The 23823-nt window shown below is 34.9% G+C and overlaps 1 pseudogene; it reads right to left on the reverse strand.

Moving 5' to 3' along the window:
• Positions 1-433: 433 nt before the first annotated feature.
• On the reverse strand, positions 434-8586 carry LOC144374672 (protein N-lysine methyltransferase METTL21D-like; annotated as a pseudogene).
• Positions 8587-23823: the final 15237 nt, after the last annotated feature.

The following is a 23823-nucleotide window of genomic DNA, read 5'->3' on the forward strand; positions in this document are numbered from 1 at the left end:
CCAAACAGAGGAGAAAATGTTGGTCTTCCCTTGTTACAATCATCTTGAATCTTGAGTATTGCCTCAGGCATCCTTCCTATGGTTTCTGAGTGCAGATACATTGTTTCCTCCCCCACACAATGGAGAATCCAAAGGACTAAACCTCATTCCCAAAAACTGTATTCCTCCAAGAGGAAAATTCTCCCAAGGCTTCCATGATAGTTGGTGATAGAGCAAGTTCTTTCAATTGGTAGCCCTCAGTAAGCTCTCTACAGTAAGCTCTCTGCAGTACTCATTGGTACTGACACTAGTGGCTATTTGATCTTGTGGAACTGGCATGTTATGATGCCAATGTTGATATTTCAGAATGGGATGGGGGAAATCCCATTTGATTTTGTTACAAATCACTTTTATTGTCAGTGCCTTAGGTAAATTCCCCAGAAATACAATGAGATGAAAGTATGCAAGTGATTTATTATGCAAGTGATAAGTAAAGGGGTGGTACTAGCAAGGCAGGGAAGGCAAGCAGGGATGATTTCAGCAAATTTGTGTAGAAGCTGACTTCAGTCTGATTCACTCAGAAAGTTTTAGACTATAAATAGCACATTTTTGAGATAAAGGAACTGGGCTTTCATATAGTAAATCTATGGGTACACTTCAGGCCAAAGACTCACAAACACTATAAATTAAAAACCACAGTGAAGAAAGGAGGGCATAAAAATTGGAAGATGAAAAGTGATGTGAGAAATCCAGCTAGACTACTACAGTCAACGTCAAGTTTATCTTCACAATTCCATAATATTTTGGAACAAGCCAGAAAGTTGTCATTTGTCCTAAGACCTCACTAATGATAGATAGTGCTATCTCTAACTACCAAAAGCATCACACATTTAGGTTACACGAACTGCCTAGGGGGAAAAAGTGCTCAATGAAATGCTAGGGCAATGTGAACAAAGTATTTTGACAAAAAACAAAGCAAACTTTAAAGACTAAAGTAAGCCTGAAAGGAGAGAACTATTTCCTTTGCTTTGATCCTCAAAGTCTCTAAACAGGGCTGTTTTTGCTCTTTCTGGAAGGCAGTCACCTGCATTCCCAAATAAAAAATTTTGTAAAGGTACCTTTTGTTTCCCTAATCTCTTATTTTTTCTTCTTTGTAACTAATTATAATATTGTTCACTATTTAGAGTACTTACATATTTATTTGAAAAGAATAAAACTTTGGTAAATGTAAGTATACAAGACAATAGTTTTGTTTTTTTAAGTAAAAGGACAATTAAGCATTAAAGATACCATATGAAGCAAAAGACAAAACTATTGCCTAATTATGTAAAAGTGAAATATTTAAAATTTACTTATTCCCAAGGCAAACTAATGTTTACTGATTTGAATTTAGAAAATTATTCGATAGTGATATACTTCTAAAAATTGCATCAGTTTACCTCTAGTTTCCTGAAAATGTATCAAATCAACCATGTTGCTTCACTATTTACTTTTGGCAGATTTTAGCCTAATACTAATACCAGTTTTTATTTGAGTAACTGATCTCAATATTTCTTTTAAGCAGAACTTAATGCTGAGGCTAAGTAAACCTAAGATGGATTTCAGGCCCACTGAAAGGCAGGCAGTCATTTTTCATATTGCAGGCAGACCATGGTGGTTGTCATCCGTATATCAGACCTCTAAGGACATGCTGGAAAAATCTGTAAACACAATCTTCCCATGCTGTATTCACATGCTTCATTCACATCTTTAGCTTACCCAGGTTGTTAGAGGTTTGGGTAAGATGACTAAAAGTTTCATGACGGCAATTTCTATAAGAAAAAAAAAAAGTTCACCAACTATTTATGGAGTACTTAATACTAAGCAATATGCCCAGCAGTGGCTAAATGAAAGTCAAATGAATAACCAAGTATAATGTTTAGAAAGTTTTAAGCTGACACATGTTAAAGCTGCAAGCAACTAAGGAAAAAAAAAGATATACTGGACATTATCAAAATTCAAAACCTTTTTGCTATAAAAGACATAATACCAAAACAAGAAAGACAACCTGCAGAATAGGAGAGAGTATTTTGCAAATTGAACATCTGATGTTCAGTATCCAAAATGTTCTCTTAGACTTAATGAAAAGACAAATAACAATTTGAAAATGGGTCAATGATATCTTGTCAAGTGAGACAAGATATTCAACATCTTTAATCTTTAGTTATTAGGGAAATGAAAATAAAAAACATAAGATCTGCCGGGGGCAGTGGCGCATGCCTGTAATCCCAGCAGCTCAGGAGACAGATAGGAGAACTGCAAGTTCAAAGCCAGCCTCAGCAACAGCGAGGTGGTAAGCAACTCAATGAGACCCTGTCTCTAAATAAAATGCAAAATAGGGTTGTGGATGTGGCTCAGTGACTGAGTGCCCCTGAGTTCAATCCTAAGCACACCCCCCCACAAACAAACAAACACAAGATCCTATTTCACACCTCCTAAGATGGCTGTAGTTAAAACGATGGACAATGGCTTAGGAATACAGTTTGTCAATTCCTTAAAAAGTTAAACACAGAGTTCCCATATAACCAAGCAATACCACTCCAGGCATATACCTAAGAGATCTGAAAAGATGCTCACACAAAAAAAACTTCTACATAAATGTTCACAGCAACACCACTCATTACAGCTAAAGACTGAAAAAGTAAAATGCCACCAAATGATGAATGGATGGACAAGATGTACACATTCATACAAATAAATATTTTTTAGACATAAGAGTAAAAGCATGCCACAATATGGATAAACCTTGAAAACACTGTCTGTGTTGAGAAAAGAAGCTAGACGTAAGAGACCATATAATGTGAATAATTCATGACATGAGCACAATAGGCAGATAAATAGAAATAGAGGTTAGTGACTGCCAGGGGCTAGAGACTGGGGAGAAATGAGTGACTGCTAATGGTATGGAGTTTCTTTTGAGAAAGATGAAAACTTTGTTCTGTGAATATATTTATACTGAATTGTATACTTCAAAAAGGTGAATTTCATGTTATGGGAATTATTATCAATTAAAAAAAATGAAGCAAGGCGTTGTGGCACACTCCTATAATCCAAGCAGCTTAGGAGGCTGGGGCAACAGAAGGATTGTGAGTTCAATGCCAGCCTCAGCAACAGCGAGGTGCTAAGCAATTCAGTGAGACCCTGTCTCTACATAAAATACAAAATAGGGCTGGGGATGTGGCTCAGTGGTTGAGTGCCCCTGAGTTCAATCCCTGGTACCAAAAAAAAAAAAAAAATATATATATATATATATATATATATATATATATATATATATATATATTTAGGAACCCAAAATCTTTATGCCTCAAAAATTTCTACTTGTAAAACTGTATAATGCTTTAGTTAAAACTGAATCCCTTAGCTGGCTGTGATGATGCAAGCCTGTAATTCCAGTGACTTGGAAGGCTGAGGCAGGAGGATCACAAGTTTGCAGTCAGCCTGAGCAACTTGATGAGACCATGTCTCAAAAAAAAAAAAAAAAAAAAGACTAGTAGCTCAGCAACATCTGTCTGGGTTCAATCCCCAGTACCAAAATCAAAAACTGGATACTTTAAGGCATAAAACATTTTAAAATTTTTGTCACATTTATAAAAGGTGCTGGAGTTACAAAATAGATGAGATACAGTTGTACAAGTTAAAAACTGTAGGTGTCACAGATGCAACTTGCATAAAATGTGATTGTTATATCATGTAAAGGAAGCACCAAACAAGGGGAACAAAAATGAATTCTAGGGCTGGGGTTGCGGCTCAGGGGTAGAGTGCTCGCCTTGGATGTTCAAGGCCCTGGGTTCGATCCTCAGCACCACATAAAAATAAATAAATAAAATAAAGGTATTATGTACAACTAAAAAATATGAATTCTATTTAATTAGGTGCATTTTTCTTTATAAACAGATCTGTCTATTTTTTTAAAGAGAGAGTGAGAGAGAGAGAGAATTTTTAAATATTTATTTTTTAGTTCTCGGCGGACACAACATCTTTGTTTGTATGTGGTGCTGAGGATCGAACCCGGGCTGTACATATGCCAGGCAAGCACGTTACCGCTTGAGCCACATCCTCAGCCCCAGATCTGATTACATTTTACTTTGTTAAAAATAAATTGAATGACTGAAGAAAGTTCACAAAAGTATGAACTGGCATTTTAAAATCTGAGTTAAGAGAAACTACAATATAAAGAGCTAAGTCACCTGTCTGGGTTAATGCCCAATGCTATAGTCTGAATTAGTGTCTCCAAAGGGCCCATATATTAAAGGAGGAAGTGAAATCTTTCGAGATGAAACCTTGTGGGGGAGGTCTTCTGGTCATCGGGGATGTGTTTTCCATAGGACTCTGCCCTTTCCTCTTTCTTTCCTTTTCCTTCTCAGCTATGAGGTGATTGGGCTTTCTCTGTCATGACATACTGCCTTGTTATAAGGCAATGGAGCAAAAGGATTACAGACTAGAAATGTGAGCCAAAATAAACTTTTCCTCTTTTTAAGTTGTTACCTCAGGCATTGTTACATTAACTGCTGCTTACTAACACATCCCATTACAAAGCTATATTTAAAAAAAGCCTGCTGGGCTGGAGGTTTAGTTGAGTGGTAGAGTGCTTCCTTTCACATGCAAGACCCTGACTTCAATCCCCAGCACAGCATGAAAGAAAACAAAAAGCCTGCCTTACTTAGAACAAGAACCAAAGGCAAGACAGATAAGTGATCTTAATCCTGAGTCAATGCCTGAGTTCAGTGAAGAGTCATAGCTGTTTTACCACATCAAAATCAAGGCCTTGACCACACACAAGCCCAGAAACAGTGACCAGATGATGAAATATCCTCAGAAGATGAAGAACTGGGAATGTACTTACTGATTTTTTCTTTCTGATGTATATAATATGAATATCTTCACTTCGATACTCTTCATCATGTTTTTCCAAGGGAATTTTTTCAAAATCAAAGTCTAGCTGAAGCAGCCATAAATTTAACAGATATACTTTAAACTCAATAATATGAACAGACCTGTGATAAAGAAGGTACAATGGTGGCTATCTTTGTAGGAATACTGATTAGGAAGGGGCACTGTGGAAACCTTCTGAGGTCTTAGAAATGTATATTTTTATGCTGGGTAGTAATTATGTGGCTGAGTGCTTGATATATATGCATTTAACTATGTTTTACCTCAATAAAAATTATTTTAACTATATAAAAAATTAAGAGTCCCAAAAGCTCAGTAACATTCTTCATATTCAGGAAAAACATGAAGGCTGGGGCTGTAGCTCAGTGGCAGAACACTTGCCTAGCATGAGTGAGGAACTGGGTTCAATCCTTAGCACTAATAAAAAAAATAAATAAAAATACATCTACATCTATTACTACAAAAAAATAAATTAAAAAAATTTATCATATATTATCTGAGGCAGTCATATTCTTGTTTTCTCATTAAACCAAAGCAGTCCATCAGCAGACAAAAGTTGCAGAGCTATACAGATGTACAAAAAGATTTACTTCTAATGGGATGAATTTTTGCCCATAAAAAGGGCCTGGGTCACCACTGGGGGAAGAAGATTAAAAGATACGTAAGATGTTATGTATTGGGTGCAGTGGGGCATGCCTGTAATCCCAGCGGCTCAGGAGACCAAGACAGGAGGATCTCAAGTTCAAAACCAGCCTCAGCAATGGCGACAGGTTAAGCAGCTCAATGAGACCCTATCTCTAAATAAAATACATAACAGGACTGGGGATGTGGCTCAGTGGTTGAGTGCCCCTGAGTTCAATCCCCTGTACCAAAAATAGCTATGTACTACATTTGCAACTTCCTGTGAATCTTTCTGACTATTAATTAAGTCCCTAAAAACAGGTATGTAGGTCAGAGGTTTCATAAAAATGTAGAGAAAAACAGAGAAGTACAAATTTATCACCTCCTCATTTCTATCATGAATTCTCTTTTTTAAAATATTTATTTTTAAGTTTTAGGTGCACACAATATCTTTATTTTACATTTATATGGTGCTGAGGATCGAACTCAGTGCCTCATGCATGCTAGGCGAGCACTCTACCACTGAGCCACAACCCCAGCCCCTCTATCATGAATTCTCTAAAAGCACTATATGTATCACTGATATGTTCCCCACAGCCAACAATTAAGAAATATTAAGAACTTTCTCAGAAAAGACAGTGTCACCATTATTATTTTACACAGTTCTGTAGATACAATATCAACTAATTAGATAAAAAATAAAGGATGAGAATAGAAAATGGGGATGGGCTTTGTGGAATAGTGGATTTTAAAGAGTCCCCTACTGGCTGGGTTCATACAAACAGATTGTCCAAATCTCCAAAATTGCCATAAAATACTAGATTAGTCATATATAGCCTCCCTGAAGGGTACTCACTACAAAGATAGATCTTATAGTCCTTACCTCAACATATTTTTTCTCAATTTCTGGATTTTTCCCCATTGTACGTTGTTCATAGCAACATATGATACAAGTTTTAGATCCACTGAGATCTTTCAGTGTTTTCAGCAGTGGTTCCAAAGACTATAAAAGAAAAACGTATTTCATGACTTCAAAAATTTTCTATTAAGAAAAGGTTAGGGGAGTAAAAGGATTAATTCCCCTATTATTAATTTTTGAATCAATACAACAAAGTACATGTAGTTAACATTTTCTAATAATGATTGGTAAACTCCTCTTAATAATTAATTATTGGCCTGGGTGGTGGCTCAGTGGTAGAGCACTTGCTTAGCATGAATGAGGCACTGGGTTCAATTCTCAGCACCGCATCAAAATAAATGAATAAAATAAAGTCCATCAACATGTAAAAAAATTTTTAAAAAATTAATTATTATACTACAGTTTTCAGAAAAATAATTCAAGTGACTGTGTTTTGAAGTTCCCATGGAAATAAACGAATAGTGTTGATTTCACTCTTAAAAGTAATTTCACTTACTCTAATTTAATGTAGGATTTAAACAATCAACAATTTTTCCTACAAAAGTAAATCTGAACTTAACTTGAACATGGATTGGCTCAATGCTCATTATTTTAAATATAAATGATACCCACAATGCTATCATAAACCAATATTTAAAGAAAAATATTGCAGTGGCACATGCCTGTAATCCCAGAAGTTTGGGAGATTGAGACAAAAGGATCCTGGGTTCAAAGCCAGGCTCAGCAATAGCAAGGCGCTAAGCAACTCAATGAGACCCTGTCTCTAAATAAAATACAAAATAGGGCTGGGAATATGGCTTAGTTCGTCATGTGCCCCTGAGTTCAATCCCTAGTTCCAAAAAAAAGAAAAGAAAAAAGAAAAATATTTGATCTAGTAAATCTTGCCACAAAACCATGAATTTTTTAAAAAATGCAACTTAATTCTCCTGGTGAAACATTTCATTGGGAACAACTAAGGGCAGGGGTGGGAGGCTAAGGGGTGATTTTAGGGCTGGAGATGTAGCTCAGTAGTAGAGCACTCACATGTATAAGGCCCTGGATTTGATCTACAGCCCCCCTAATGTCTGCCATCCCCAAGAAAGTTTTTTTTTTTAAAAAAAAAAAAGATTATCATAGCTTTTCATAACAGATCCAAGTGGTAAAATCCTTTAAAACTTTTGAAGAAGCCTCTAATAAAATGCATATAACACTCTTCTAAACATGATTTGCAGGTATATATGAACGTATATACATAGTCTCTTGTGACTTTTGTTTTATTTTTGCTACAACCATCTATCAACCATAGACAAATATCCTGAATTCAGAGATGTTAAAATGTGAAGAAATGTAGTTTCAGAATACAAAAAACAGTTAATCGATTAGAAAGATTTCACTCACTGAACATTTACCTCCTCGTAGTATATGCAGTCAGCCATCAGTATGTAGTCTGGTGGAGAAGGAAAGTCTTCTATTTCTTCCCCCCTTCAAAATGGCAAACAAGTATTTTAAACTGTTAATAATTTAAAATACTCTTGCTTTAGCAAGAGCCAATAAGTTCATTTCGTATTATCATGGCTTTAACGAGATACAATTTAAAACAAACTATGAATTGTTATTTTAAAACAAGCTGAAAGGCCATACAAACCATTTCAGTACCTTGGCTTTAACAGAACCAGTGACAAGATGTTTGTTCATATTAATATTCATCTTCAGCAAGTCTTGCAATTCCTCAAGATCGGTGACCACAACATCTGCCCTATAAAATAACGTTGATTGAGGGGTAGGCACAGGGTGGGTAACTGGCATCAAAGCAAAGCGATGTCCCCTCCCTTCAATTCTTACCCGAGGGTAGCAGCCATGAGTCCCACCGCCCAGGTGCCTGAGCCCAACTCCAGCACCGACCGCCGGCTCAACACTTGGGCCCCGTCTCCAGAAAACCCCGGCGTTTCCAAGTATTTAGAGAGCACAATGGCAGCGTCCCAAACAACGCAACCCACACCACCGGAGTCATACCGCTGCAGTCGTAGTCCCATCCCGCTTCTCCAGAACTCTCACAAAGCTCCGCAGGGGATCCTCCACCACCGACTCCACAGCAGCCGCCATCTCTGCCGGCTAAAGGGTGCTGCTCCCTTAGTGATGACTCATCTGTGCGCCGGTCACAGGCCAAGCCTTGAGAGGGGCCCGCGCCTCCTAGTGGCGGACTTGGCACCTCGCGTGTGCGCAAGTCAACAAAGCCCAGAAGGCTGCAGCACCTTGGGTGTAACCCAGCACTAACCGCCCTCTTCCATTCCTTCTCCTGTAAAATGCGCCTGGTTTGAGGAACAGCTAGTTTAAGTCACTTTCCCAGATAAAACTAATATAATCTGATCTGTGAAAAAACAAAGCAAACACTGGAGCATTTTTACGTGGTTAGAGATTGACTCATACTGTAGTTACCTTAAATCCAGGCAGCTTACCAAAGGTGTCTATTATCTTTCTCAGGAAGTTTCCAAGTGTGCTCCTACTTTTTCCGTATGAATGCATAAAAAGGATTGCTGGAAACTTGCAACTTGCATTTACCAGTTAAATTTTTTTTTTAATCCCTCTAAAATTTACATCATATAAATTATTTGGGATTATGTAGTTTTAAGTTGCATGAAATAACTCAATGTGTGTATACATATATCTACAGTACTCTAATATCCCCTTGTTCTTTACAATGAAAACACATTTCTTAAAAAATCTTTTAAAAATTAAGACTGAGGTGATTTAATTAATCTTGTTAAGAACTCTGATACAAAGCACAGTAAAAGGCCACAGACCAGTAAATAAAGAATGTGGCTTTTGGCTACTTTACAACCACTGCTACAGCCTATCACATAACATACTTTTCATCACTTTGAGCGAAGGTATCCAAATGGCAAATAAAAGTTTTACTCGCTTCTGATTAAAAAGTTTAATAAAGCATTAAGTATTTGCTGGTTTAAATATTACCAATCTAAAAAAAATATTTTTAAAAAATTTCAGTTAACACAAGATTTATAGAGAAAGTCACTAGGTTTTGAAGGCAAGGCAGTTGGTTCCTATGCCATAAGAACTTTTCCTCTGAACATATGAATTAGTAAAGTAGCAGATTGTATTATAGACCTCAAGTCATTTAAATGTATATAGGTTATTAACATTATCTTTAAATATACAATATAAACAAAACTGTACATACATGGCATATTAACTTTGTGTTCCAAAGCAATAGGCAACTTTTTGCAAAAACAAAAGGCACATCTGAATGAGATACATGCCCTTTGTTTCCTCTATAATTGGGTTATGTATTCTTTGTTTACATTTTGACAAAATAATATACACAGTGCACTCTATTATTTTCATTACACATTTCATTTTTGTCTTCAGCAGCAAATACTGGCATTTAAGACATGGCATTAAAGAATTTAAGAACAGTGGGTGTTATTCACAATTCTCCTAGATGTAAAAACTACAAGTAAAAACCTTCCAGAAGATGGTCAAAGAGATTTAAAAATCAGTAACACCATACACCTCTATATTTGTGTAAATTCATTACCTTAAAAAAAAGGCCTCTATTACTCAAATTTGAAAAATTCCACAAAAACACTATCCCCTTTCAGTGCAAACAAAGTCACTTTAAACCATATTTTAGCAGAGTCTACAGTGCAAATATAAACTCATTATACTGGCCTTTTGGCAGCACTGAGGATCCAAGACAAGGCAATGCAACTGATCACCTGAGGTTATTGGTAAAGGACTTTTGTATTTTATCTTTCCAATTCTTAAAAGCTTATTTGATCAGTAGCATTTCTGAAGAGCATTATTTGTAAAAACAAAAAACAAAAACCAAAAAAACTAAAATACTATGCCTTTTTGAATAAATTTTTTTTAAAAAAAGCTTTACAAATATTATTCCAGTGTCAATGACTACATATGGCTAAGGTCATTGAGGAGTTTCTGCATTTTCTACCATAGACAGTCTGTACAATGGGGGATGTGAAAACTCTCACTTGTAAGTCTTTGGTGGAAGTTTTGGTAGGTGAGGGCTTGAATTCTGCCTTGGTGGAACAGGGGGAGCTTGAGGATGAGCAAGACTGTTGTGATAGCATCGACATGGTACCCTTGGAGAGGGTGTGCTAGGAGGAGTGCTTGGTGAATTTGGACATGTTCTAATGTCTCTGAGCCAGTCTGGATCTCTGTGAAGATGTCCCAGTGGAGGTGGCTGAAGATTAAACAGACAGTTTATAAAGTGTTCTGGAGGTCGAAGGTGAACTGGTGGAGGGGTATCAGGAAGAGGATCTGTTGGCGGAGGTGGAGGTGGACTAAGCAGAAGTCCATTAAATGCACTGGTAGGAACAGGAACTCTGGGTTTTATCTTTGGGGGAGGAGGCTGTCTTGGTGGAATAGCAGGAGGGTCGTCATCAGATTTCACAGTTCCCTTTAAAACAAAAAGTTATATAACTATACTTCTTTTCTCCTGAAAAACTTAAAAGGCAATTTTAAAAGACTGAAAAATTCTTCACACAGAAGAATTTTTTAACTCAACACACAAATTAAATCCAGAAGCTCAAAGTAAATTAATCTGGTTTAATTATCAGATTTATAAGTACATCACTTCTAGTTTAATCAAGGGCTCTGTTTAATACTTCTACATATGAGATATTTTAATTGAAGTCTTAGAACATAAAGCTTCAATTTATCTTGCTTTGTGTTACTATTTCATAAATTTAGGAAATTCATGAATTTTAATTATAAAAATAGGTAAGCAAAAATAATATAGAGTTTTGTAGATGTGAAAGGACATGATGTTAAGGAGACTTAATGTCCAGCTTCTCCTGATTAAGCATTTACTTCTACTTTTCCCAGTGACACTCAGAACAGTGGATTTGAAAGGGTCATCCAAGGACCAGCAACATCAGTACCAGTAGGGAACTTGTTAGAAAAGCAAATTTTTTAAAAAATTATTTGTTCTTTTTAGTTATATATGAAAGGAGATTATATTTTGAGATATCATACATACATGGAGTATAACTTCCGATTCTTCTGGTTGTACATGATGTGGAGTCATGTATTCATTTATGAGCAAAGGAAAGTTATGTCTGATTCATTCTACTGTCTTTCCTATTCCCATTCCTCGTCCCTTCCCTTCATTCCCCTTTGTCTGAGCCAGTGAATTTCTATTCTCCCCTCCCCACTGCTTATTGTGAGTTAGCAACTGCACATTGGAGAGAACACTGGGCCTTTGTTTAGAAAAGCAAATTTTTGAGCCCTCACTCCAGATCTACTGAATCAAAAACTCCTGGAGTAAGGGTTAACATATCAGGTTTTAACAAGCTTTCCAAAAATTAAATTTGAAAAGCTGATGGAAAGTTGGAAGAATCCTTCACATACTAGTACCAGAAAAAAAGTGTATTTCTGAGTCTGTGAATCATCACCACCCCCCCCCCGCTTTTTTAAAGGAAAGGTTTTTTTATAAGAATTAAACAACTACTAAAAGCATTTTTCAAATACAACAATATAAATGTGGAAAATGATAAAGAAAAGCCAAAATACAACAAATTCGTAAAAATAAAGTCCTATCTTGAAAATCCATAAATTTTTAAATAAATTAAGGCAAAGCCAGGTCCTGTTGACTACCTTTGAATTTGAAGCATCTTGGTCAAACTTTCTTCGAGGAGGAAGTGGAGGAGGAATCAGTAGCTCTTCACTTGGTTTATTTAAACTACCACACGAACTGAAGACAGACTCTAGGGAGGCAAAGATTAGTTTAACCACAATTTACAGTGCAATTAATCCAACAAAACTTCATTGCAACTGTGATCACTTCTGCCATGGCATTTATCAGACTGTAATGCCTGTTATATATTATCTATCTTCTCTTCTAAAATGTAAGCTCTCTTAGGACAGCTCATTTATTTTGTATCCCTAGTACCTAACACAGTTCCTGGTACACAGGAACTATGATAGCTAAGTGAAGGCACACTATTTATTTATGATTAATAATGAGACTCCTCCTCCAAAAGTCTTTTTAAAATCTAAAACAAAACCAAACAAAAACATGAATGTATATATGTAGTTACTTTTAGAGAAAAATTATCCTAAGCAGAAAACATTTACTCTGAAGCAGCTACAATCAGGTTCATGACTACACAGGTAATAAAATCTCCATATAGGAGACCATAAAGTAGGGTTATATATCATATAACTCTCTTTGCAAATCTCTTAATAATAAGGTATATGTTATAGAGTCACACTGAAGAAAATTTACAAAATAATAAAGTATTAGAGGAAAATTACTCCTGAACAGGTCAACTAGGTACAGAATAAGAACTATTTTCATTTTGATCAATTTCTTTTGTCTTATTTATATGGTTTTAAAGAACTCTAAAATTATGGTCCAACTCCCCATTTAATTTTTCTCCACATTCACAGTTATTATAGAGACATTCATCATGTCTTATTTGTCATTATACTTAGATTGAGTTTGCAGGAATAAGTTGGGAAAGAAGTTGATGAATTTAGTTTTAAACATGCTAAGTGACTGCTTATGGGACATCAAAGTATAGTTTTTGTTTCCTTCTGCCACAAAATAATTTTACTTTTGTCACTGACAATATGCATGACACTGTAATTGTATCATTTTTGGTTTATTAAATATTAAGCACACATTAAAAATGTTTTAAGAAATGTGATACATTAAAGAAGTCAAACATATTCCTTCTCAATATATTTTTCTGTTTTGTTTCATATCCAAATAACAATCTACAAAGTCATAAATAAAACTATCAACTCTTACAATCTAGAAGTATACATAGATTTTGTAGTTTGACAAAAGTTTTCTTTTAGATTTTATAAAACAAACTTGAAATATTCACAGTGTTCATTATCAAATGACTTTATCACATGGTCTTATTGTTTCCCAACCCTTCTGCAGTAACAGACCTTCCAGTGCACTTTGTAAAGATACTAAGTTTAAGAGTCAGATGGGTGCCTGGCCCAGTGGCGCATTCCTATAATTCAAATAACTCAGGAGGCTGAGGTGGGAGGAATGCAAATTCAAGACAACCTCAGCAACTTAGCAAGACTCTAAGGACTTTGTGAGACCCTGTCTCAAAATAAAAAATACTAAAAAGACTGGGGATGTGGCTCAGTGGTTAACTTACCCTGGGTTCAATCCCTGGTACCACCCTCCTCAAAAAAGCCAAAAGGGTGAAAAGCCTAGATTTTTAATAAAATAGCAAAGAAGGTTGCTATTTTAAAAATGCTACTACAGTGTAAATACTTATATTATCATTTAAATGATATATAACAAAATTCAAAATTTAAAAAATAAAATCAAATTCATATTAGTCTTTGTAAAAAAAAATTCCCGAGACTGTTAGAATAACAGAACAAATAATAGCCTAAATTTCCTAAAATTTACTTTTGGATCATTGCTTTGATGAGTTAAAACTGTAAGGATAAAAACAATGGCACACAAATAATTTTAGAAAGATATAACTCATAATTCCTACTTCTTCAGAAAATATTAAATACCTACTGAAAAACACTACCCACCTAGTAATTTGTTAAATAACCACTCAAGATTTACTAGGTATGCATTGCAATTTTATGTAATAAAAAGGAAATTTTATGTATTGTTTGTTTAATTTTATACATTTTTGCAGACCTTCACTGATAGCGCATAAAATTTAGAAAAAATATTCCAACTAGTATTAGATTTAAATGATTCAAATTGCAAATAATACTAAGTACTGCCATTATTTTAATAAATATAAGTTTATAGAAGTTTTACTAATCAATCAATACAAAAATGATCTGGTTCATACAATTCACTGCCTGCATAATGTTTAAAAATTAAATATTCTTTGCAAAAGAGCAGATTACAAGAAATATTTTCCATTCTTATATTTTAAAAGACAAGAGTTGCTGGACATGGTAGTGGCACACCTGAAATCCCACAGCCTCTTGAGACACTGAAGCTGGGGGATCATGAGTTAAGTCAGCCTGGGCAACTTAGCAAGACCCTGTCTCAAAATAAAATAAAATAAGGCTAGGGATGTAGTTCAGTGGTTAAAGCACCCCTGGGCTAAATCCCTAGTACCAGTAGAAAAATAAAAGAAAAGAGTTTGCTACATACACAATGAATCTAAATAAAAATTAAAAAGTGGTGGCTGAAAGCCTGTTAACTTTCAGCCCAATACAACACAAATCCACATTTGTAATGTATGTATAAACAATTTAATGGAAATGTCAACAAGTCATAGCTACTACTCATCACTACTCACAGATTCTACTACACTTCAACCAGGTACAATAGATGTATGCAGCGAATGACTGTTTAGAAAATTAAAGCTATCAGAGCTATAAATAAGGAATAAATAGAGAATAGCAATGCCAAAGCATTAGGGGCATTAAAAATAGTGTATAAGATGTGATATAAACACATCTGATAATTTTAAGTCACTTTCCACTGACTTATAGAGCTATGTTTTTTAAAAAAATTATTTTTTCTTTTTAGTTATACATGACAGAATGTATTTTGACAAATTATACATAATGGAGTATAACTTCTAATTCTTGTGGTTGTATACAATGTGGAGTTACACTGGTCATGTATTCCTATATGAACAAAGGAAAGTTATGTCTAATTCATTCTACTGTCTTTCCTATAAAGCAATGGATTTGTGTTTCTTTTAAAAAGGAAAAGTTTTCTATACTGATGTATATAGTAATTTTACTGTACATTTTTTACTTCCAATCCTCTTGCAGAACTTGACATATCTCACTAGTATTTTTCAAGAATGTTACATTTTTAGCAGCCATTCATGGTCTTGGTCACTGCATTTAGATTCCCTCCTACCCCTCCACAACTGCTACATTTTTCATGATGAAGAACAAGGAGCCAGGAAAAGGGATTGACTCAGAATTGGAACTTTTTCCTCAAATACAGATATTAAATTTATTATTCCATGTCAAAAGTTGCTGCCCTGATTATGTGGACTCTGCAGTTACTTTCAGGGGTTCTGCTGGTTCAGGGACCCAACAGTTGATACGAAAAGTATACTTTTGGGAGTATTGATAAGAAGTGGGCACGGGATTCACTTTCTCATTTTCTTACCACAATCAGATTTTTATCCACCTTCTCATACATGTAGCCATGTGTGCTTCAGGGAAAGCTGACCTTACCCCTTAGCAACAGGAATAAGGCCTGATTAGTTCAAGTCTGAAAATTCCCGCTAAAGAAATGGAATTACTCTATTAAACTCATCACTTAGAACTCAACTGGTCACTGAAATACCAAAGGAGATTTTTCTGGAGGCTATTAAAAAGGATATCCCTTGGACTGGGGTTGTGGCTCAGTGGTAAAGTGCTTGACTAGCATGCGTGAGGCACTGGGTTCGATCCCTGGCACCATATAAAAATAAAACAAAATAAAGGTATTATGCCCACTTAACAACTTAAAAACTTGTGCCCACTTACAACTTGTTATTTTGGAAAAGTACTTTGCCATTTTGTTTCTCAACCTTTCTCTATCTGCTGAATAAAGAAACATATAACTTTTATCATTCCTGCCAGCATTTTTTATGACCTTATGGAAAAACAGCTGTAGATAAATATGTTAATCTGGACAAAACAATGAGAGTCAAAAGGAACTTCAGTCTTTAATAACATCATTGAGCCACTGAATCAACTAGTCCTAAAGCATCTTTCCTATACAGTTCCAATTATGTCTTTCAGAATGGGTTCTTACGGTTTAAGGTAGTCTTACATGAGTCTTTTCTTCTTTATAAACACATAGACTCATGGAAACAGAAGATATCTAAATGATGGTGGGACATATTTGATAGTTTCTGAATTTGAGTCTGACTCTATAGCCACCACATAACCACTATGTTTATACAAAGTAGACTCTCAATAACCCTTGTTGTGTGAACACAATTTTATTTTCAATGAAGAGCATTTTGTTACCAGATTGTTTTCATTAACATTGGGCTATTTACTATACTGCCAAATACTGTTCTACTTGATAGCAATATAATAGTGACTTGCTTATGGAGTTTATATTCTGGTTGGAGAGAAATAATAAATATGTAAAAGTAGCATAGCTATACACCATAAGAAGAAATAATTTGTAGGAAAGGGGTTCAGGAATAGGTGGATGGGAAGCAATTTTAAACAGGTGATTGGGGAAGAACTCACTAAGGAAACACTAAGCAAAAACTTGAAGGAGTCAAGGGAGCAGGCCATGATGCCAAGTGGTCAAAGAGCATTAGAAACAGAAGGAATAGCAAAAGTAGAAGTCCTAATGTAGTAATGTGCCTTTGTGTTCTAGAGGCAGAATAACTAAAGCAGTGAAGAGTAAGGGAAGAAAACAGCAGATTATTAGATCTCACAGATCAAAGGAAGCCAAGCCCTGTAAGGCCTTGTGGGCCCTATGAAGGAACTTTAACTTTTAATCTGAGTGAGATAGAAAGTTTTATATACAGGAGAGTTAAGGTCTTATTTATTTCCTAAAAGGATCAGTCTGGCTGTTGTATTAAAAACATACTGGAGGGGCTGGGGTTGTGGCTCAGTGGTAGACCGCTCGTCTAGCACGTGTGAGGCCCTGGGTTCGATCCTCAGCACCACATAAAAATAAAGAAAATAAAGGCATTGTGTCCAACTGCAACTAAAAAAAATATTTTTAAAAAATATATGTATACTTGAGCAGGTATAACCCTAACATCCAAACCAGATACCAAATGGCAATTATCAATTATCTAGGAAAGAAAACTACAGCCCAATTTCCTGATAAATATAGATGCAAAAATCCTTAATGAAATATTAGCAAATCACATTAAAACACATATAACGAAGAAAATACACCATGACCACAAGTAGGTTTCATCCTAGGGATGCAAGGTTGGTTCATCATACACAATTCAATAAATGTAATTCACCACTTAAATAGAATAAAGAACAAAAACCATATATATGATCATCTCAATAGATACTGAAAAGGCCTTTGATAAAATACAGCAACCATTCGTGTTAAAATGCTGTAGAAACTAGGGATAGAAGGAACTTATCTAGCATTATAGAGGCTGTATACAACAAACCCAAAGCCAACATCATACTGAATGAAAAATAAATGAAAGCTTTTCCTCTAAAATCAGAAACAAGACTAGGATGTCCACCCTCACCACTTCTATTCAATATAGTTCTCGAAACTCTAGCCAGAGCAATCAGGCAAGAGAAGGAAATTAAGGAATACAAACAGGAAAATAAGAAGTCAAACTTATCACTGTCTGTTGATGACATGATCTTATATTTAGAAGACCAAAAAAATTCTTCCATAAAATTCCTAGAGCTAATGAATGAATTTAGCAAAGTAGCAGGATTCACTCATATATCAATAGCTTTTCTGTATTCCAAAAGCAATTCAGCTGAGAAAGAAATCAGGAAAATCATCCGTTTCACAATATCCTCAAAATTAAACAAACAAACAAACAACTGGAAATTAATCTAAACAAGGTGAAAGATTTCTACATTGAAAAATGAAGAAAGAAATTGAAGATAATCTCAGAACATAAAAATACCTCCCATGTTCTTGGATAGGAAGAATTAATATTGTCAAAATGGCTATATTACCAAAAGCAATATACAGATTAAAAAACTCAATTCCCATCAAAATAACAATGACATTCTTCACAGAACTAGAAAAAACAGTCCTTAAATTCATTTGAAAGATTAAGATATCCAGAAGAGCCAAAGCAATTCTGAATAAGAAAAGTGATACAGGAGGATCTCAAATTATATTACAGAGCTACAGCAGCAAAAATAGCCTGAAGATCAATGGAATAGACAGAAACAAACTCACATTTCTACAGCCATCCAATACTTGAAAAATATGCCAAAAATATATGTTAGAGAAAAGACAGTCTTTTAACAAATAGCTGGGAAAACTGGATATCTCTATGTAGAAGAATGAAAGTAGATCCCCATCTTTCATTCTGCACAAAAGTCAAATCAAAATGGATCAAAGAGTTAGAAATTATACCAGAAATCTTAAAACTGCTCAAAGAGAATAGGGTCAACACCCCATCTATAGGTGGAGGCATCAATTCCTCAGCAAGACCCCTAAAGCTCAAGAAATAAAACCAAGAATCAATAACTGGGATGTCATCAAATTAAAGGTTTCTTTCTACACAGCAAAGGAAATGATTAAGCGTGTGAAGAAAGAGTCTACAAAATGGGAAAAAATCTTTGTCAGCTGCTCCACTGACAGGGGATTAATTAATATTAATAATATATAAAGATCTCAAAAAACTCAATGCCAAAATAACCTCACAGTTATAAGGCAAAAAACAGACATACCTCAAAAGAAGAAACACAAATGGCCAACAAATATATGAAAAATGTTCAAAATCTCTAGCAATCAGGGAAATGCAAATCAAAACTATACTAAGCTTTCATCTCACTTAATCAGAATGGCAATTATCAAGAATATAGATAATATATGCTGATGAGGATATGGAGAAAAAAGTACACTCATACATTGTTAGTGGGACTGCAAATTAGTATAACCACTTTGGAAAAACCATATGACCCAGCTATATCCCACTCCTCAGTATTTGTTCAAAATAACTAAAATCAGCATACTATAGTGATACAGCCACCACAATGTTTACAGCAGCACAATTCACAATAGCCAAATTATGAAGCCAACCCAGATGCCTGTCAACAGATAAGTGGATCAAGAAAATGTGGCAAATATATATACACAATGGAGTTTTACTCAGCCATAAAGAAGAGTGAAATAATGGCCTTTGCAGGTAAACAGATGAAGATGGAGAAAAGTATGCTAAGTGAAATAAGCCTGACTCAGAAAATCAAGGATCAAATATTTTCTATTATATGTGGAAGCTAGAACAAAATAAGGGAAAGAAGGCTTTGGGGGAGGAAAATAGATATCATAAAGATACAGGGAATATCACATTGGAGTAGAAGTAGGAAAACGAGAAGAAAAAATGAAAGGAAAGTTAAAGAAACATGAAATGAATTTAACAAAATCATTTTATATACATATGTAAATGTGCCAAAGGGAATTTCTCCTTAATGTATATGTAGAAAATACCAGTTAAATATAGATAAATAACGGAGTGAAAGGAAGATAAGTAAGGGTCAGGGAAAATTCGGAGGAGAGGAAATCAAATTCCTTGTATGTATGATCTTGTCAAAATGAACCCAAATACTATGTAGAATTATAATGCTTTAATTTTTTAAAAAGGAAAAACATATACTAAAGCAAGAAAAATGGAAAATTAGGATGCTATCATATTGAAAAAGGTTAAGAGATTGTAGTGGCTATCAGCGTAGTAGCAGTAGAAATGGTAAGAGATAGTTAGATTCTTGATATATATTGAGGGTAATCAAGATTTGTTGATTGGGTCACATTTGAGGTATGAAGAAAGAGAGAAAAGCTACTTCTCATATTTTTGGCCTAAGTAACTGAATTGAGATGAGAAGGCGGTAGGAAAAACAGCTTTGGAGGCTCAGTTTTGGAAAGGTTAAGTTTAGATTCCTATCAGATATCCAAATGAAAATGTGGAACAGGTCATTGAATATATGAGTCTAAATCAAGTTGGAGATATGAACCTGGAAATTATCCCATAAATGATATATTAATGAATGAGGTAAGTGAGAAACAAAGAAACAAAGAGGTTTCAAGATCAAGTCTTTCCAATGTTAACAGTTTGGAAAGCTGAAGAGGAACTAACATAAGAGACCAAGGAGCTATAAATGAAGTAAAAAATCAAGAGAGGAAGATGAGCAATATAATCTGCATGCACATGATTTTTTTTCCAAAAAATTTGGAGGTATTTTGTATAAACAGGCAGAAAGTCTTTCTTGTTTGCCACCAAATCCCTTGTGCTTAGCTGAGAAGCTGTACAAAATAAGTGTAGGTTGAATACTGCTTATCCAAAATGGTTGGGACAGGAAGTAATAAGGATTTTAGACTTGGAATATTTACATATATAATAAGATATTTGGGGGTTGAGGCCCAAGTTTAAATAAAAAAATTCATTTATGTTTCACTTTATACACATAGCCTGAAGGTAAACACAAAATTCATTTATTTTATTTTCCTTTTCTTTGTTGTTACTAAAGATTGAACCCAAGGGTGCTTAACCACTGAGCCACATCCTCAGCCCTTTTAATTTTTTTAATTTTGAAACAGCTTCTTACTAAGTTGCTGAGGCTGGCCTTGAATTTGCAATCTCCTGCCTTAGCCTCCCAAGCTACTGAGATTACAGGCATGTACCACCATGCCTGGCTTCATTTATGTTTCATCTTTGAGAGCCTGAAGGCAAATAATTTTGTGCATGAAACAAAAATCTGTGTACAATGAAATATCAGAAAGAAAATGTATACAAGAATTGCCAGCTAATACCAGAGGCTAAGAAAGCCTGTGTGGTTACAAACAGCATTTCTTAGCCTACCTTGCAGCTAGGTAAGCCCATGTGACTAAGTTTTGGAATAAGAGCAGAAGTGATGTATGCATGCTTTCATAACAAATGTTCTTGCTCTCCACCTTTCTGCTAGCTGAAAAATGGTAACTATTGGAGCAGTTGTTCAAGATAGAGATCGAAGCCACATCTTGAGAATTCTGAATCACCCTGCTAGCCTGAAAATCCTGTGGAGCAGAAATGTCTACTTGTTCTGGCTTTTGTGAGAAATAAACTTTTACTTCATTTAAATCCTTTTACAACTGTAGTTATACCTTGGCTATTAAAAAAAAAAAGGAAACAGAAACTGTGGTCACTGAAAGAATAATTTTTGTCTATTTTGTTCACTGCCATATCTCTTGTACATATCAAGCATTCAGAAATATGTACTGAACTGGGCACAGTGGCACATGCCTATAATCCTAGATACTACAGAGTCTGAGGCAGGAGAATCACAATTTTGAGGTTAGTCAAGGCAGCTATCTCAAAATTTAAAAAAACCCTATCTTAAAATAAAAAATAAAAAGGTTGTGTATGTAGTTCAGTGGCAGAGTATCCCTGAGTTCAACCTTCAGTACTACCAAAAAAAGAAAAAAAATTACATTCAATATGTGAATGAATTAATATGGTATTAGCAATTATAAAAGCTAGAAGACAGTAAAGATAATTTAAATTCTATACTCAGGCACACTATTAACAATTAAATGTATAATACACTTCCAGAAACTTAAGAACTTAAACATTTATATACTATAGTATACTTTAACAGGTTACTATGCAAGTATGTGCCCCTACCAAAATGAGGGAACACATAAAGAAAGGAATCTAAGAAACAAAAATTCAATACAGGAGGAAGGTGAAGGGAATTTCTGGATGATAAAGAAACTTCTAAGATGATGGTTGGGTCAGAGGCTAAGACAGCAACCAGTTCAAATTGGAAAATGTCAGGAAGGAGGTTTCCAAGTGGAAGAGGAGAAGGGGTGGAAAGGGGAAGATAAATGAAAACTCTGATAGGTTTTCTAATAGGCTTGATCTTATGAAAATGTGCTATAAAAGGGCATGGGAAGACCAAGCAATGTCTTAAACAAATCCATGCTTTAATGAGTAAATTCTTAACTCCAGGAAATAGAAGTGTATTAAAAAGGAAATACAATAAATACCATTTGATCTAATAGTGAATAATATCACATTGCCCTCAATGTGCTAAGTATAGGTAAGGCAGAACATAAAATCCTCATCAGTAAATAGTATGCAAAATTAATGATTCAAAAGAGGAAGCAATATAAAAAATCATTTTAGAAATGAAGTTTCAATGAGGAACAAGAAAAGGGGTGAAGAGACATGGGGTAGGGAGCTTCTGTTAATTTCATTTTAAATGTTTAACCAGTTTGCATTGGTTGCTGTCTCAGCCTCTGACTCAGAGCCATTGAAAAGACTGGAATTCCTGCTACTGTCTATAACATATACATTTTACTATGTTAGACGGGAGGTTCTCCAGATTGAGAGAATTATTCCCAAAGCTGCTGTGTTCCTTTTTGGGTTTTTTTTTGTCTTAAACAAATTGCCACAGAAAGTTAATAACATTTTGATAATAAATGATGAAATAATTTAGAATGATAAAATACTGCTTTTCTTAAAATACTACTTTAACTAAGTAAGATATCAAGAAATAAATTATCAAACGCTATCCTGGGAACTTTAAATAAACATTTAATATAGTCATCCCTTGGTATCTGGGACTGATTATAGCATATTTCACAGATACAAACTCCACAGATGCTTAAGTCTCTTACAATGCATAATAATGTTATATAATGCAATTTACTATGATATATTTGCTTTTAACCTACATATATTCTGCAAATTTAAATCCTCTCTACATTATTAGTATTGTTTTGAGGTGGGGTACTAGGGATTGAACCCAGGGTGTCACATATGCTAGGCCAGTGCTTTAGCAGTGCAGGGTTTGTTTTTTTTTAAAATACAAACCCTGGAGGTATTTCTAATTGTCCAGGGTGACACTGAATTTGCAATACTCCTGCCTCAGCCTCCTGGGTAGCTGGGATTACAGGTGTGTGCCTCCATGCCCAGTTCTAGATTATTTATAATACCTGCTATAGTAGAAATACTATATAAATAGTTACACTGTATTGTTTAGGAAACAATGACAATATAAAAAAGTCTATATGTGTTCAGTACAGATGCAAGCACTGTAGGTATAACTACATTTTCAATATGTGGCTGACTGAATCCATGGGTATGGAAACCACATATATAAAGTGCTGACTGTGTATTATTCCTACAGGAAAATGAATTGGAAGGGGTGGGGAAGAAGATAGGCAACTGATATGAAATAATTGTTCATTCTGTGCTAAGAAACAAATTAGGTATTCTAAATAGTTATTTCATTTGGTCCTTAATAAGTTTGGAGATAAAAAATAATTTGTTCAAGGTCACACAGTCCCTTGAACACAGGTCATAAAATAATTTTAAAAAACTATAGGAAAATTTAAATATTACATAACAATAAGCAAATAATTCAATTTATTTATAAAAATTTCTTTCAAGCTGGGAATATAGCTCATCGGTAGAGGGTTTGTCTAGAATGTATAGGGCCTGGGGCTCAATCTCCAGCACAACAGAAATAAAGAAGAAAAGAGGGATAGGGTGAAGGGGAGAGGGGAAGGAGGGAGGGAAAAAATTTTCTTATTCTTTCCATGTTGCTAAGCCCCAAAATGTTCAAATACAAATTTGGTCAACCAGATTATTATTATTATAGTAATTTCATTAGAATCATACTTACTTGAATGTGGCAAGAGCACTGTAGCAAAGATGCTATTGCTACCTATTGAAAAGAGAAAAATTAATTTGAAAAGATAGGTAACATGTATGGTTTTATTT

Source organism: Ictidomys tridecemlineatus, unplaced genomic scaffold, assembly GCF_052094955.1.
Source record: "Ictidomys tridecemlineatus isolate mIctTri1 unplaced genomic scaffold, mIctTri1.hap1 Scaffold_81, whole genome shotgun sequence".
Lineage (NCBI taxonomy): Eukaryota > Metazoa > Chordata > Mammalia > Rodentia > Sciuridae > Ictidomys > Ictidomys tridecemlineatus.